The 15,702-nt window shown below is 51.5% G+C and overlaps 1 protein-coding gene across 1 annotated transcript in view; it reads right to left on the bottom strand.

Moving 5' to 3' along the window:
- Positions 1 to 15,702, bottom strand: part of PTPRN2 (protein tyrosine phosphatase receptor type N2) — a 577,019-nt gene that overhangs the window by 72,830 nt on the left and 488,487 nt on the right. The gene's annotated exons all lie outside the window — the stretch shown is intronic.

Raw genomic sequence — 15,702 nt, 5'->3', positions numbered from 1 at the left:
GAATAGATGAAAGACTCGTGGTTCTCCTCCTTTTGATTACATTTTAAAAATCACTTCTGTGGAAATTCATTTTGAGGAGGGAACGTTTCCACACATCTTTGCAGTGAGCCTGGTTTTTCCTGGTGAGGTTGACCAGCAGGAGCATCACATGGGCAAGAGACCGGCTTCACGGGCAACTGTGAACTCACGTCATTTTCCCCAAATTCTCCCTCTGAAAGCTCTGGAGGCCAAGCAGAATCTCTGCAGCCTGGAAACCCCTGAAAATGGGTCTCAGGGCTGTCTGCACATGACTTAGAAACGCACTCCCACTCTTTATATCGTAACCAAGCAGACTGGGGTGATAGAAGTGTAAAATTGTTAAGACAGTGGAGAAAAGTTCAAAGGCTGCCAAGTGGAAAGCCTTTAAGAGAAAGTCCCCAGCTCACACGCAGTTTAGGTGCACAGCGACACAACGAAGTACAGAAGGAACAGAGGAGAAAACATGCTGGGTTTGAGGCTGTGAACACCGAGTTCTCTGTTTTATTTAAAATCCCTTTTGTAATTGAAAAATAAAACACATGCAAGAACTAGGAAAATAAACAAAAGCTCTAAAGAAAACATCATGTTTTTCAAAGAACTTCTGGGAAGCCCCCCAGGCAGGAGTCTCCAAGGCAGGAGTTGAGACGTGGTCCACGTCCCTGTGCTTTTGGAGGGTCAGAGAGAACGCAAGGTGCCTTTCTGCAAAGCAACCAGTGAAGGGGACATGAAAACTAATTAAATCTTGATTATGTAGAACTAACTAATTGGGAGCTTTATTATAATTTTGGGTCTTGGTATTCTGCATCTAGAACAAGGTCCAGAATTGCAAGAAGTCATATCGACGAAAGAGAGGTCTTGAACAGTGGTGGAAGAGCCTGTGGGGCACTTCCTGGAATCCATAAATAATTAACCTGGTCACAGGGTGGTCTTCAGGGGGTGCTGGACATAGATCGGCGACGTGCTGAAGGACACCCTGCCTGTGCTAAAGACATGCACTCATCGAATAAGTGTGTGACTTCCACTAGCCTTGCTTGACAGATTTGTAGAAGAAGAAAACCACAACTTGATGAACACTTAAAATTAAAACCTCTATGGAAATTGTTAATAATGAACACCTGTCCCGGGAAGGTTCTGATTAATAAACTTCGAGAAAGAAGCAGTCCTGTCCTTACCACCTACTCTTACTAAACCGGAGGAAGGAAGAAGGTTCTCCAGCATGACGTGGCGCTCTGTGTGTGTGTGGGGGCAGTGGGGGGGATGCGGGCTCCACAGGGAGACAGAGAAGGGAGCCCACGTGGTGGCAGCCGTCATGCTGCCCTGTGCAGGCTGTCATTCTTCAAGGAGCTCGACGAGCTTAAATAAACAATTTTATGAATCTTATTATCTTATTTAGCATCTTAAAAATTAAGGTTATATGAACAGAGGTTAAAATACAAAGATGAATACTCATGAGTGATGGAAAATAAGAGAATTATACTGTATTTTCCATACATGAAAAAGGTATTAATGTTTAAATTTAGGGCAAAGAGTTTCCTTGGCATTATGAGTGAACGCTGAATGTCTCCTCTAATTGTGGGAGAGAGACCAGAGCTTCACTCCTATTTCATACTCCTGCCCTGGTGTTGGTGGTTTAGGGATTTATTCATGCATTATTCACGTTGTCATGAGCGCATCAGCTGAGCCGGGGCATGTGTGTGTTCCGAGGACCCAGGAAAGACTCTGTCCTCGTGCAGCTGGTTTCTTGAGGCAGAGAACAGACCACATACAAATAAACAAACATGATTAGAAAGATAACTTCAGGTAACTGTAGAGCGGTAAGAACACACGACAGAGATTAAGTGAGGGGTGTGGGAGGCAGTGGCTCGGACCCCAGGAGGGGAGGCCCCTCTGATGAGCGGATTCCTGAGGGCATCCTGCAGGATGGGAAGGGCTCATCATCGAGAAAGAGGGGTATCACAGGGAGACCGGGCAGCCAGGGTGAGAGCCTGGGGTGGGAAGGGTCCGGCAGGGTCCAGAAACAGAGAGAAGGCCAGGGTGGTGGGAGCCAAAGGGGCGAGGCAGGGCAGCGGCCAGCGCCCTGACCACAAGGGAGCCCGCCGCCCGTGGGGGGAGTCTGCGGTTTGCAGTAAGAGCCGTGGGAAGCCACTGGAGTGTTTTAAGCAAAGGAGGCACATAACGGAAAAGATGCTTTTAAAAGGTCACTCTCGCTACAGGCGGGGACCAACCGCACAAGATGGGCCATCCGCACACGAGAGCACAGGGGCTGACATTTGGGAACAGCAGCAGGGGCGGAGAGCGCAGAGAAGGGGCCGGATGCATCATATATTCTGCAGGCGGAGCTGCCAGGATTCACTAACGGAGTAAATTAGAGGATTTTAGTCTATTTGCTAGAGACTGCTCATTTGATTATCCAAGCTGTTCTGCCTTATACTCCTAAATTTCTGTAACCACTCAGTTTGTAAAATATTCTGTAATTGGCTCAACCCTCCATCTGTCACACAACCACAGCGGGGCAAGGTTCTACCCAGCTGGTCTGAGAAACAAGGTCACAGCCCTCATCTACCCGAAGTCAAAAGTTCAGGTAAAACCCGAAAAACCCCACCAGCATTCCTGGTATTTCCAACAACCTCCTTGCTTTTGTTGCATGGACAAAACGCTCGGACAGTTGCTGGCACCACTTGGCTGTCAGTGTGCCCAAAGAGCCACAGAAAGTCAATAGCCAATAGCTTAAGCCACAATTTAAAACGTAAAATCAGTCAGACAACTAAATTAACCTGGAATACTCTGATATACGTGGACACGGAAGGCTGTTCTACGATGCAGACAAACGTGTGCGAGCACGGCTGGGCTGGAAGCTGCGGAGAGCCAGTCGCCGTGCCCTGGGTGGTGGGAAACATCGCACTAGCCCCTGCTGACCCGTGGGCCCCCGCCGGGACGGTACCGTTGCGGCCGCGAGCTGCTTCCCACATGACACACAACAATTCCATGAAAGAGCCACAAATTGGAGCAGAACGGTAGGATCAGCGCATTAAAATATATTTTTTATCTTTTAAAGACAAACCAAGAAGACGTTAGGTTTGAGAAAACAAGGCTTTTGAGGGAACGGAAAGAGAACACATCTGTGCCCCGTAACACCACCTGCCTGTGCTCCTCGGGCACCACGTGGGGTGGGGGGGCAGCTCAGAGTTTCTGAAGAACCAGCACAGAGCCCCACGTCCCACCTGTCTGCCATCAGTGCGTGGGTCTAGCGTGACCTGAAGCCCAGAACACACGTGGGGTTTGCCGCAGGCCCTAAAAGGGGCCGTCCCTCCCACAGCAAGCTTCCCGGGCTTCTAGAAACCCGAACACGGCCTTTCCCCTGTTCATAGCGACACTGGGCTCCAACCAGATGGTGCTATAGACTTAGTATTTTAGTCTGTGCCATCAGCTCAGTGGGAAAAATCAGGGCAAAGAAATCAATGTAAGATACATTTTAGGTGCTCCCAATAGGCCAATTATTTTACTCCTTATAGCCTCTCCACCACTGGCATGGAGCCTGGCGCAGCCTCGGTGGTCAACAAATGCTTGTGTTATGAATCTCTCTTGAGAATGCGCGACAGTTCCGCGTCTCCATCTCAGGGCCCTGGTTGCCTAAGGCTGGGCCTGCACGGGGGACGCCTGAGCTGAAGGTAACGGAGCCACGCAGTGCCGCCTACGGACTCTTCCTGGACGAATGGATACCGGAGCTCCATTTAATAGTTTTCTTTTAACAATATTTACTATTTACAATCTTTTTTTTTTTTTTAAAGATTTTATTTATTTATTTGAGAGAGAGAATGAGAGAGAGAGAACACATGAGAGGGGATAGGGTCAGAGGACGAAGCAGACTCCCTGCCGAGCAGGGAGCCCGATGCGGGACTCGATCCAGGGACTCCAGGATCATGACCTGAGCCGAAGGCACACGCTTAACCGACTGAGCCACCCAGGCGCCCTACTATTTACAATCTTAACTCACATGAGCATTAGAAGTGGGGAAAGGCAGATTTCTATACTATTAAGCAAATTCCTGTTTCTTTTAGAATATTCTCATATATTTTAATTTTTTCGGCTTTGGCTCCTTTCTCTGGCTAGCTTACAGACTCTCTCACCTTTGCTGGGATATTTGGGAATATTGCATAATCCATTCCTGGAATGCATGAGCAGCTCTGGATCCTATAAAATATTCATTCACCTTCAAAAATATTTGCACCCTGCTGTCAACGGGGACAAATGCATACGGAGTCACAGAAAGTAGCTGTTTTAATGGCACATGGTTTCCTCAACCTCTCTTTCCGCTAAAACATTTTCTTCAAAATTATTTTTATAAGGAAGATTAACAATTTCAACATTAGCTGCTAATCCCCTTTCGTTTAAAACTCTTCTGATAAAATTCTTTGCTTGTCATTCACATAGTAAGTAATAATTACAGATTTGAGACTTCCATCTCTGGCTTCATTAATGGTAAATTGCATGCAAGTCTGAAGCATAAGTCCGCCTTGATACATCCCAAAATGCAATTTCCACAGCTTCCCTGGGCTATGTACAATTAATTATACAGTTAATAAGGGAAATATGTTAATGAAAGGAACATTATTCATCCAGACCACCTGCCTTTACCAAATATCTTTTGTGTGTTTCTCTTCTTTTTGTAATTTTGGTCTACAGGCAGTAACAACAACCAGCAATCCCTCCCCCCACAACTGACAACGCGGCGATTTTAAATATCTGTCTGCTCGTCGGCAGCTCCTTTAATTAACACAAGTCTAAAGAAAAGATAATTCAGCTTTATGATATTTCTACTAACTTCTGCTTTTTAAGAGTTTAAAATGTCTACCCATGGCATTTTGAGCTCTCAAAACAACTGTTTTCTAAGCAAGAACCTATTCCTAAGGAGTCTTAACTTCCACCAACGACATGCTGGGAGTCAGAAGGAACTTCGTGAAGACGACAGGACCGCGGTGGTCCCCCGTTCTCTCCTCCCCCATTTTAAGTCTCTGTGTTCGGCAATAAGTAAATCATTCCATCTGTAAAACCCAAGTTTGACTACAGTTTAGCGCAGACGCTGATGTTAACTTTTACAAAGAAAATTCACATTTCTGAGACTTTAATGTGGAATAGAAGTCAGAACAGTTTAACTGGAAAAGGAAGCGTCTGACAAAGCTACGTTTCTACTTATTTTTTTAGATACTTCAACAATATGAAAGAATGTGTTTGCAAATAGTTTTACAAGCAATTTCCATGGATATAAATTAATACACAGTCTTTATTAATGAGAAAATCAAATTTGATTTTAGCTGCAACCATGTCCCTTTGCCATATGAAAAATACTTAAAGCCGCAAGTTACTGAGAAATTCCATTCACGTACAAAATTCAGCAGGAAACCAAGGCTGGATTCCAAAGAGCGGACAGGAAAGGTGCGGATACAAGAGGAAACAAGTCACGAAAGGCAGTTCTAGGATAACCAAACCCTGAGAAGGCCTTCTGTTAACAAATTCGAGTAGAAAAACAGGGTCTCCCAAATAAGCAGCATCACTGACAGCTGTGGACCTATGGGTGCCCGAGGCCCGCCACCACATCTATGTCAGCATCCGTAACGCAGGCAGTGCTGGGTTCTTGGAGCTCTGCAGAAGCAGGTTTTGCAGAGCTGTGTCCCCGCGCTGCGTGGCAGCAGATTTGCACGTTGCATGGCCGTCCACCCACCCTCCCGAACGGACGGTCAACTACGCAATTCCCGCAGCCAGTTCCACGTCAGGATTACAGGGGCTGATTCTCTCAAGGGCCCACCGGCACTGCCTTCAGCGGCCGGACAGGAGCAGGCCAGGAGGAGACCGTTGTCACAGACGGCCGCAGGGGTCTGAGGGGAGACCCCCGGCCAGGAGGCGGCAGGGCCGGGTGCCTCCAGCGCCGACAGCCCCCCGTGGCAAAGCAGCGTTGGGCGCCCCGCACCCACAATGAGGACCCGCCGTGACCTCCTGAAGAAGTGCTCGGGAGGAACAGAGCGTCCCAGCGGGCGCCGCGAGGGAATCTTCTCTCCCAGGGCCCGGATGGGAAATGCTGGATCCTGTAGCAGCACGTTATTAGGACACGCTTGCAGAAATTCTCAGAGCGCTCCTTGGATCCAGAACGTCCTTGAGTTTTAATTTCCTAGAACCAACAGGCTACATGCTGTGAGCAATAAACAGGAATGGGGAATAGCCCACGGCGAAAATGCCAGAAAACGTCTTCCCCTCTTGCTCCGGGGTGGGCGGGGGGAGACCCGAGTGTCCAGCTGCAATGTGGCGGGGACCGCGCGAGAGCGGGGCTCAGCCGTCAGCCTCCACAGCCGGGAGCCGGCGGGCCAGATTCTTCATTCAGTGCCTTCGAAATGAGGAGTTCGAAGGAGAAAAGGGAACTGAGTTGACCTATCGAAAATTATCTTCACTTTTCAGGGTGAAAAGTTAGAGATAAGACTATCAAATGTATTTTTAATCTTGTCCCCGCTCAACCGCCAATCCGACTGTGGACTGCCCGTGACACACGCCCACGAGTTCTCAAGGTTTGATGGGTGAAGTGAGAGTGCGCTGCCAGGTGTCACACCACCCGCTCTCCTGGCCCCTCGGGCCAGCCACGGAGCCCGGAGCCACGCCTGCCGACAGCTGCCTTTATCGTCACCGTGACGGGGTGCCGTCCGGGACTCCTCCGCGGCCGCTCGCCCTTGGCCCTGGGGGTCCAAGGCTCCGGGCAGTGCACACCCACCAACGGCTTACTTTGGACGCACAGTGTGCGAGCACTTCCTGAAGCAGGCGACCCCTTCGCCTGCAGACGGAAGGGGGAGTGTGGGAACCAGTCTGGATGACATCACCGCCTGGCGCTCTTTGACAAGAGCCTGCCACCGTTAAACGTCTTCCTCGTGGTGCAGAACATGAAGCTGGCTCTCAGACGCGACTGTCAACGCGGTGTGAGAGCAAACGTCAAAGCACCGTTTCCCTGCGTTCCCTTTGTTTAACTTGCTTTAAGTCTTATGTTCTCAGAGACACGAGACCTGAAGAGCCTCCCCTATGAGACACGTAAAATGCTGGATAAATGGCACAGTCAGCTTTTCATAAGATGAAGGGAAATCCTCAGAAATCCAGAATGAAGAGGAGGGTGAAGTGGTTACCTCATGACCTGAAGGCACGCCAGCCCTTGAGAGAGGGCAAGGCGTACAATTTCCTGCACCTCAGACCCAGGGTCGTGGCTTTTGCTGCCCACGTGGGGTCTTGGGGGCAACCCTGCCAGGCAGAAGGTAAGGAGGTGGATGTGGGAGCCCCCCCAAACCAGGACCCTGGGAAGACCCCATTCCCAGAGAAAGGGCTTGCTCATGCAACAAGAAAGCATGTCTGTTTCCACATGGATTTAGAATGGGAAGGCGTTTGGACCACAGGCCTCATCTAGACTGAGGCTCAAATTTACAATATGTGGGTGGTCTGAAAATATCCAGGTGAAGAACTGGTCCCAGTTTAATGGGAGCCTAGATTGTCTGGCAAAGTGACCCCAGAACCTCTCTCAAGTTAAACACCCTCAATATGGTCTCACAAAATTCTGAAAGATGGAACTTACAGAACCCACCAGACAACAAACTCCCCTAAGCAACTCAGCAAACACATCAAAAGCAGGATCAGATTCAGAAGAACCTAGATGACAGAAGCATGAGGCAGAAACAATCAAATAATGCATTTACAATGACTGAAGATATTGCAGTGGGACCAAAGACAGAAATACAATATGGCAGGCAGATTCAAAAAAGAATAAAGAGATGAACTGCAAATGAAAAAGAGGCTCCTTGTAATTATCAATGCGATAGGTGATCACATATTGATTAGACGCTGCTGAAGAGAAACTGTGCAAAGTGGGCAACAGACCCGAGGGAGTTCCCTGGAATGCAGGGAGAAGGGGCGACAAGAGGACATGTGGAAGACACGTGGAAGAAATGTGGAAGAGACGTGAGGGCCACGGGAGCACACATGCCCCGGATGCTGCCACGAGAGCAGAGAGCACAGATGGTCACATGTCAGTTGTTAATGGTTTGTCCTTTCTGAGGACCCATGCACAAATGGGATTCTCCAACGGAGAAATACACTAAAGCTGGAGCGAAAGTAAGAATAAAAGAGGTCTGCACCCAGACTGGGCCCAGGAAGATCCTAGAACAAAGGGGTAGGACTCAGGAAGAAAGTGGGAAGATCCGCAAAGGCAGCCCCTGGGCCAGTCACAAACTGCCTTCTCAACAGCTACGGCATCAAAGACAACAGGATTTTTAAAGGAATGAGAAAACGTTAACTAGACTTGGACCGTTGGCTAGTCTGTTATGCAAGCGTGAGGATTAATTAAGAACATTCCCCAGCTTGTTTGCCACAGATACTCTCACCTTCTAGCGAACAAACACAAGCAAGTGAACAAGTGAATGTTGCTCTTCCTGTTTTCAAGAAACCACAGCAGTCGTGTAAGGATCAAGCACAAGCCTGCACGCGGGTGCTCAGCCTGGCTGGTATGTGGTCCGGGTTTACGTACTGACTTCCTACTTTGTCCTCCACAGATTCCAGCCCTGGGGACTGACTCAGGGCTCCCAGGAGCTGCGCTGCTGCCCGCTCTGTCTCCCGCCCACCCCAAACAGCCACTCCTCCTTGACCATGACTGTGCCCAGTAACCCGCAGGGCCCGCTCCCCTCCTCAGTCTCCCCCTGCCACCCCACGCCTTCACAAAGGATGAAGAAGTCTCCCAGCAAAAGAGCACAATTTGGCATTTGGCCGTGTCCAGTGTTTTCTAGATGTTCACCCCTCTTCACTTCAGATAGATTGTACATTTCTCGGGGGCAAAACACTAATCATCTGCTTCACTTGGGCACTTCAGACAGTTTTTATCCAACACCTGCTATGTCCAAGAGCTGTGCTCAATGCTAAGGACACAAAGATGAGCAAACTCAACGGATGCTTGTTCGTGTATGGATTACTTGTGGAACCACAGGCTTGATGCAACTCCAAAAACTACTTTTTAGATGGTGTTAATTTTTCACAGTAACTTGTACATACACAATCACATTGCTCCATCCTGGGCATGGAATAATCCTGCTGCCATGCATTCCCCCAAGCACTGTCTGCAAATCTGGGAGGTGTAGGGGTAACTGAATAGGCCAGACGGACGTGCATCTCTTCTTGGCTCGTCCTGTCAGGTTGATTTGAGGGAAGCCCCAGGAGGTTGCTGGGCACTCAGAAAGTGTTTCCTGTTCACATATATGTGAATGAACATGCTCCATGCCCTCTTTTGGGCATTGATTTCAATTTCTTCCCCTCATAAACGTTAACTCATAGACCTACTAACTACCCAATGTAGTGTTCGATATTTAATTTAATTCAACAAATATAACTGGACACCTGACTTTACTTACTCAGCTTTACCCAATTTACTTACTACAGGAAGGTCTAACAAGCAGGGAGAACATTCTAGCATCATCCTAGCATTTTAAACAGTAAAGCAGATTTTTAACAATAACACGGCAAATCACACCACCCCATCAAAAAAATAATAAATCCATGCCTCCCAATAAATACTGAACAACAGAAACGACACTCTTTACCTTGTGTCAAAACCACGCTAACGAGAGTCGCCCATGTCCCAGCTGCCTAAGGCACCTCCAGGTGCCTGCAGAGCTGCCTTCTCCCAGAGTAACAGCGATGGGCCAGAGACTTGGCTCGGAAAAGGAAACGTGAGCCATGCCTGGAAGGAGGAGGCTCCGTGAATGGTTTAGCAGCTGCTCCTGGTCCTGGCACAGCTCTAGGGGTGCAGAGCCTGGCATGGGCAATAGTCCTGATTGCTCAGCCCCTGCAGTGCATGGGGGACATGATAGAAACGGGAAAGACTGAGGCCTGTCATCTGCTTCAAGCTACAGAAGACACGGGGTAGTTCAAACACGAGCACTTGTCACGGGCTCATTGCGTTGCCTGCCTTCCTGCATAGAAGCCCCAACCCCCAGGACTCAGGGCATCACTGTATTTGCAGAGGGGGTCTCAGGGAGGTAGTGAAGGTAAAATGGGGTCACGAGGATGGGCCCTGACCTGGTATGACGGGTGTCCTGATGAGAGAAGTTCAGGAACACGCAGAAGGACAGCCGTGTGAGAACACAGGGGGAAGACAGCTGTCCCCAAGTGGGCGAGAGCGGCCCTGCCCACACCTGGATCTAAGACCTCCAGCCTCCAGGATGTGAGGAAGAACAGCTCTGCTGTTTCAGCCCCCAGGACAGGTCCCCCGAGGTCCAAAGACCCTGCAGCAGCCAGGCACTCATGCTTCCAGGCCACTCTTCTCACTGATGTCACTGGGCAGGTTATTTTTAGAAACTGAAACGATGCGCCTTGCTTGGCTCACAACACTGGTGTGTCATTCCCACGCACAGGAGACACACGTCCTGAGGCACGGAGCCTGCTGCCTTCCAACTTGCGGGCGCCAATCTCGGTCACGGGTGACTTTTCAGAGGGTTCTCCTTTGTTGTTCTTACGCAAACTTTATCCAGATCAGTCAATAGCAGGGCCTCTCTCACGGCAAGGTGGGGGGGGGGGGGCCGGGGGGGGAGGCGCTCCTTGGCCACACAGAGAAGAGACGAGAGTCACTTGGTTTCCTTACGGTGTCGAGGGCGGTACGCTCTTGTTGCTGCCCGTGGTTCGCGCTGTGTAAATGTGCAGAACTTGCCCTTGGCGGGCTTCAGAAACTGGTGGCCCTGCAGCCCTTGAGGGATACTTCTGAGGCCATTCTTGGAAGGAAGGATAAATAGCTCCCAAATGTAGGAAAAGTTGCTCAATCTTATGCACAAGAGAAATGTAAACAAAAATTGCCTTAAAATAGCATTTTCCACATACCAGTGGCAAAGATGAAGGGTGGCCAGTACCCAGGGCTGAGGAGGGTCTGGGGACACAGGCACCATTTTCCACATAGTTGGTGGGAGTGTCAGTTAGTCCAACATTTTGGCAGGAAGTTTGCTTATACCTCTCAAAATAAATGAAAGGCATCCTCCTCTAGGGTCTTCTAGAAATTTAGCCTACAATTATTTTCACATATGCTGTTTGAAGTGGCAAAATTTGAAAATTGCATAAATCACCCTGAGCAGTATAAAATAAATATGTTATAGTACATGGAATAACAGAAAAACATGGGTCTGTGAAGATGAGCAGAATTGAGTCACGGATGCTCCCATGGAGCCATGTCTCAGACACCGTGTCAGGTGAAGGACGGTGTTCGGTTCTGAGTAGCTACTACTTATCTGTCACAGAAAAACCTACAAATAGTGTTGGCTCTGGGGGAGGGGCTGGTCCCCTCACCATGAGGATGGCCGCCACGGTGCCATGGGTGCTCGCCCGGCCTCAGAGAGCAGGGCCAGGGATGGAATGCCATGGAACCGTGTCCTTTCAGAAAGACTAGGATGTACTGGTTTTCAGGATGAAGGTGCCCAAGGCCATGCCAGCAGCCCCATGGGCTCCCGCTCCGCCACGCCAGCCCAGCGTCCGAGCCTCTCCAGCCAGCCTTCCTAGGTGAGCAATGACTCGTGCCATCCAAATATGAAGGAGCGTTAAGCCGAGGAGACTGGTGGGACAGGAATGGTCAGAGGAGCTGCCACTCAAAGTGCAGACGTTGGAAGTCAAGGCTCCAGAATGAATGCGGGGCACGCAGGAGGAGGGTGCTGGTGGTGAGGTGGGCGCGGCGGGGCTCTGCCAGCACGTGGGCCACCCCCATGGCGGACACGACGTTCTCTGCCCCGTGCAAGCCTTCTGCAGCCCTCGGTCCCCAAACCTCCTGCTGCAGCTCGTTCCCTCTGTTTTCGATGACATGCGGCCTTTCTGCCTTATTCCTGGTGCTGGGACATTCACTCTCACAGCGCTCGTCCTGTGGTCTTTGTCTGTGAAGTGGGCACACATCAGTTCCCACTGCATGGCTTCTGGACAGTGGCTGTTACACAAACGGTCAGTGATGCTCATTCCTGCCTCATTGTCTCCAAGGATAAAGGGGATGCAAGGGTCACAGTCCTTACCTTCGACATGGATGCAGATGTATTTTTAAGAGGCTATTCAGCACTGTTTTCCTGAATTACGTTCTCAATTCCTTATATCATAATGGAGACAGCATTAGGCCAGCTTTTTCCCAATGTCCACACTCCCTGAACTCAGGAGAGAAGTGAAGGAGAGTGCTGTAGATGGGGCAGACGTGCCCTCACGGCTGCTCGCGGCTCCTCCCCCTGCATGTGCTCTCATACCTGCTTCACGGCAGGCTCGTGGCTATCAGTGACTCTCAGGACAGTGACCTGCTCTCGGCATCTACAAAGCAGCCATGCTCAACTTCTGAGGCAAATGTGATATGGAAACAGACCTCTTTAAAAACTAAATTCAAAGGTGATTCTTGACCTTACCCACAGCATTCTCCCCTCACATACTCAAGATGTGACGATGTTTCTAACAGTTTCATAAGGTCAGCTTCACGGGGTCCCGTGTTTCTTGGAGTTCTGCACTTAGCCCTCATTCAACACTGCCAAGCTCCCATGCAAACATTTCTTCAGAAACCTGCCAGGTTCCTGATGCAGGTGCCTCCTCATGGTCCTGCTCCCAGCTGTCCCATGCCTCTTGCAAATGCACAGCGTCCCCACTCCCTACCTGGCCCTGCACTCCCCACGGCTCCAGGACCATGTCCGACCCAGATCCACTGCCCTCTCCCTCTGCTCACTGAAGGGTGGGGTCCATGAACTTGGCCTCCCAGGACTCCGTTCTCGAGCGGACCCCTCGGGGTCCCAGCAGGGTAGCTCTGATGCCCCGGGTCTGCGCAGGAAGACCAGCTCCTGGGAGGAGCCAGAGAATTCCTTCGTGGTTCCCTGCCCTGGCCTCTCCTCTCACATCCTGACCCCGTGGTGTCTCCAGGCCTCGGTCAACACATGCTCCCCTGAGTCACTTCTTGGGGGGTTGTTGACCAACCCTGGGCCCCTTGACCAGGGGTATTAGTCAGGCCCTCCCCTTGGGCATGTGGGGCTCAGCCTCTTCCCCATGAAGGCTGCCCGGGAATGAGTGCCTAGTTTCATCAGTGGTGTCACCATGGAGTAATAGCCTGTGACCCCCACTCCTGACCCCCCATCAGCAAAGTCCTTCTTTCATGCAAAGCCCTGGGCCACTTGTTTCCTCTCTGAGGGTCCTGTTGCTTGCTAGGTGGAGCACTTATTTCTAGAATTCTATTCCTATAGCTTCCAGGCAGGAGATCACAGTGCCTTGCACAGGTAGCCCAGAACTCTACTGTGGAGAGTGACCAGATCCAAGGAGGCTGGGGTCTGAGGGCTCTGCCCCCAGGTGAGCTTCACCCTAGGTCAACCTGCTTTCCAGGTCAGCCCCGCCCCCAGGTTCTAGATCAGCCCCCCCCCCCCAGGTCAGCTCCACTGTAGGTCAGCCCCGCCCCCAGGTTCTAGATCAGCCCCACCCCCAGGTCAGCTCCACTGTAGGTCAGCCCCGCCCCCAGGTTCTAGATCAGCCCCGCCCCCAGGTCAGCTCCACTGTAGGTCAGCCCCGCCCCCAGGTTCTAGATCAGCCCCGCCCCCAGGTCAGCTTCCACTGTAGGTGAGCCCTGCCCCCAGGTTCTAGATCAGCCCCGCTCCCAGGTCAGCCGCTCCTGCCAGTACTGTGGAGTGAGGGGTCAACATCTGGCTATTTAACTTCCCATGCCACTGATTGCTTCAAACACTCTCTCCATCCTCTGCTGAAGACAGCGCTCCCATCTTGCACCCTGGCCGCGGTAACTTGGCCAACTCCCTCCTGACTTTGTGGGGTGCTCCTTGCTTCCGCCCTGTTGTCCAGAGGTAAACAGCCTTGCCGTGGATTCCATCACACCCGTAAGTTCAGACGTCGCATCTGCATGGCACACTCGTGGAGCAGCTGGTTCCTGGGATGTGCCTGGACCTCGCATAATTTATCTGATGGTCTTTGAATCCTTAGCATGTAGTTCAGGAAGATCATCATGTAGCTGTCTGATAAACATGAAAGTTTCCTCACGGAGGGTCGGGCTGATGATCACCCGAGAATTATCTTCCTTGTCGCCTTAATGAATTAGAAGGTCAGGCATTCCGGCACGTTCTGAGGTTGTGACATGCGCAGGTTTCTACCGGCTGTGCTACGGAGGGAGGGGGCCCTTCGTGAACCAGTAAGGAGAGTACCACTTCCTGCTGCCCGGGACTCCGTTCTAACCACGGCATGCTCTGAGGCCTGCCCCGTGAGAATGGACTAGTGTCAGGGCCTAAAAGGTGAGTCCCTTAGTGGGTGAGAGCTTTTGTAAAAATGCTGAGTTGTTCGCTTATGCTGTTGGCTCCAGGCCTCTGGGCTCTGCACCAGCGGAAGTGCTTGGGATGAAGATGAGCATGGGGTGGACAGAGCTCCTGAGCCCGTCTGTCATGTGGGGTCAGAGGACAGAGAGTCAGGCCTCCTGCACGAGCAGAAAGTGCTCAGAGCTGCCCCCCGCACACACACGCAGGTCGACTGTGCACAGGCCGTGAGAGCAGAGGCCGGGCAGGGAACCGTGAAGGAATTCTCTGGCGGCTGTGGTGTGGGAACGTGGGAAGGGGCAGGTGGACGTGGCGAGACGGTGCGAGCTCAGAACAGGGAAGGGGCCTCACCAGATTCCCACGCTGCTGTGGCTCCTGGATCTTGGGCTCCAGCCTCCAGGACGATAGGAAGCCTGTTTCTGCTGTTAAAGCCGCCAGTTTGCGGTGGTTCCTTATGGCGGCCTAAGTGGACTAAGCCGCTGGGGGCTGTGGTCCAATTTCACCAGCTTATATTGTCGGTAAATAAACATATAAGGAAACTTTCCACAAAAAAATAAATGTTTAAAGACCACAAACATGACCCTTGGAGCCTGTCCCACATTGACACTTGGGACACAGACTGGAGGGGAATGTTGCCTCCGCGTCACGGAGCCGCGAGATGGGCTCTGCCTGCCATCTCCGAACACTCTGTCTCCAGGAGAGTCACGGCCAACAGCCTGCTGCTTTAGCTCTGCAAGCACGAAGCAGCGGACGCGTGCGGCCTGAGGGTCCAGGAGCACGGTGTTCTTCTGCCTTCAGGAGACAGCGGTAAACAGGGTGAATTATGAACGTCTCTCTTAGTAAAGTCAGACATCAGGCACGCATCGCAGGGCAGCACATCGCCCCTGCACGTGCGGCCCTCCAAGGACGACACTGGGTCTGGGGAAGACAGGACAGGGAGCCGGACAGGCAGGAGCAAGTGTCTACAGCAGGGCCCCCCCAGAAGCGCTCTGAGCCCCCACCTCTGCCCCCGTCACCGTCAAGTACAAGCAGCAAGTGAGGGACGTCTGACTCCCCAGACCGCGCCGTGTGATCCGCAACGGAGGGAAGACGCCACGACGGTCTCCTGGTCGGGGGCTGAACGATACAGCAGGTGCTCGCCGATGCGCATTCCACCAGTGAAAACAGAGTGCCCGGGGCAGAATCCCTCGCGTGGTTAGGCATGTGTGTGGGTGCACTTGCTCACCTCACTTAACTGGGAGGATGGAGTCGGCGGCGCCCTGACGCTGGGCTTTCACCCTGCCGGTCAGCTGCCCGACCAGGTCGGCCTTGGGTGTGTGGCGGGAATCCCGGGCCGTGTGCGTGGGTGGGAGGGGCGCTGTGAGTGCCCCCTCCCCAC

The sequence above is a fragment of the Mirounga angustirostris genome, unplaced genomic scaffold, assembly GCF_029215605.1.
Source record: "Mirounga angustirostris isolate CCGP_5_RB_7025 unplaced genomic scaffold, mMirAng1.0.hap1 SCAF_12, whole genome shotgun sequence".
Classification (NCBI taxonomy): domain Eukaryota; kingdom Metazoa; phylum Chordata; class Mammalia; order Carnivora; family Phocidae; genus Mirounga; species Mirounga angustirostris.
The sequence above is the reverse complement of the archived record's forward strand: the minus strand, read 5'-3'. Positions and strand labels throughout refer to the sequence as shown.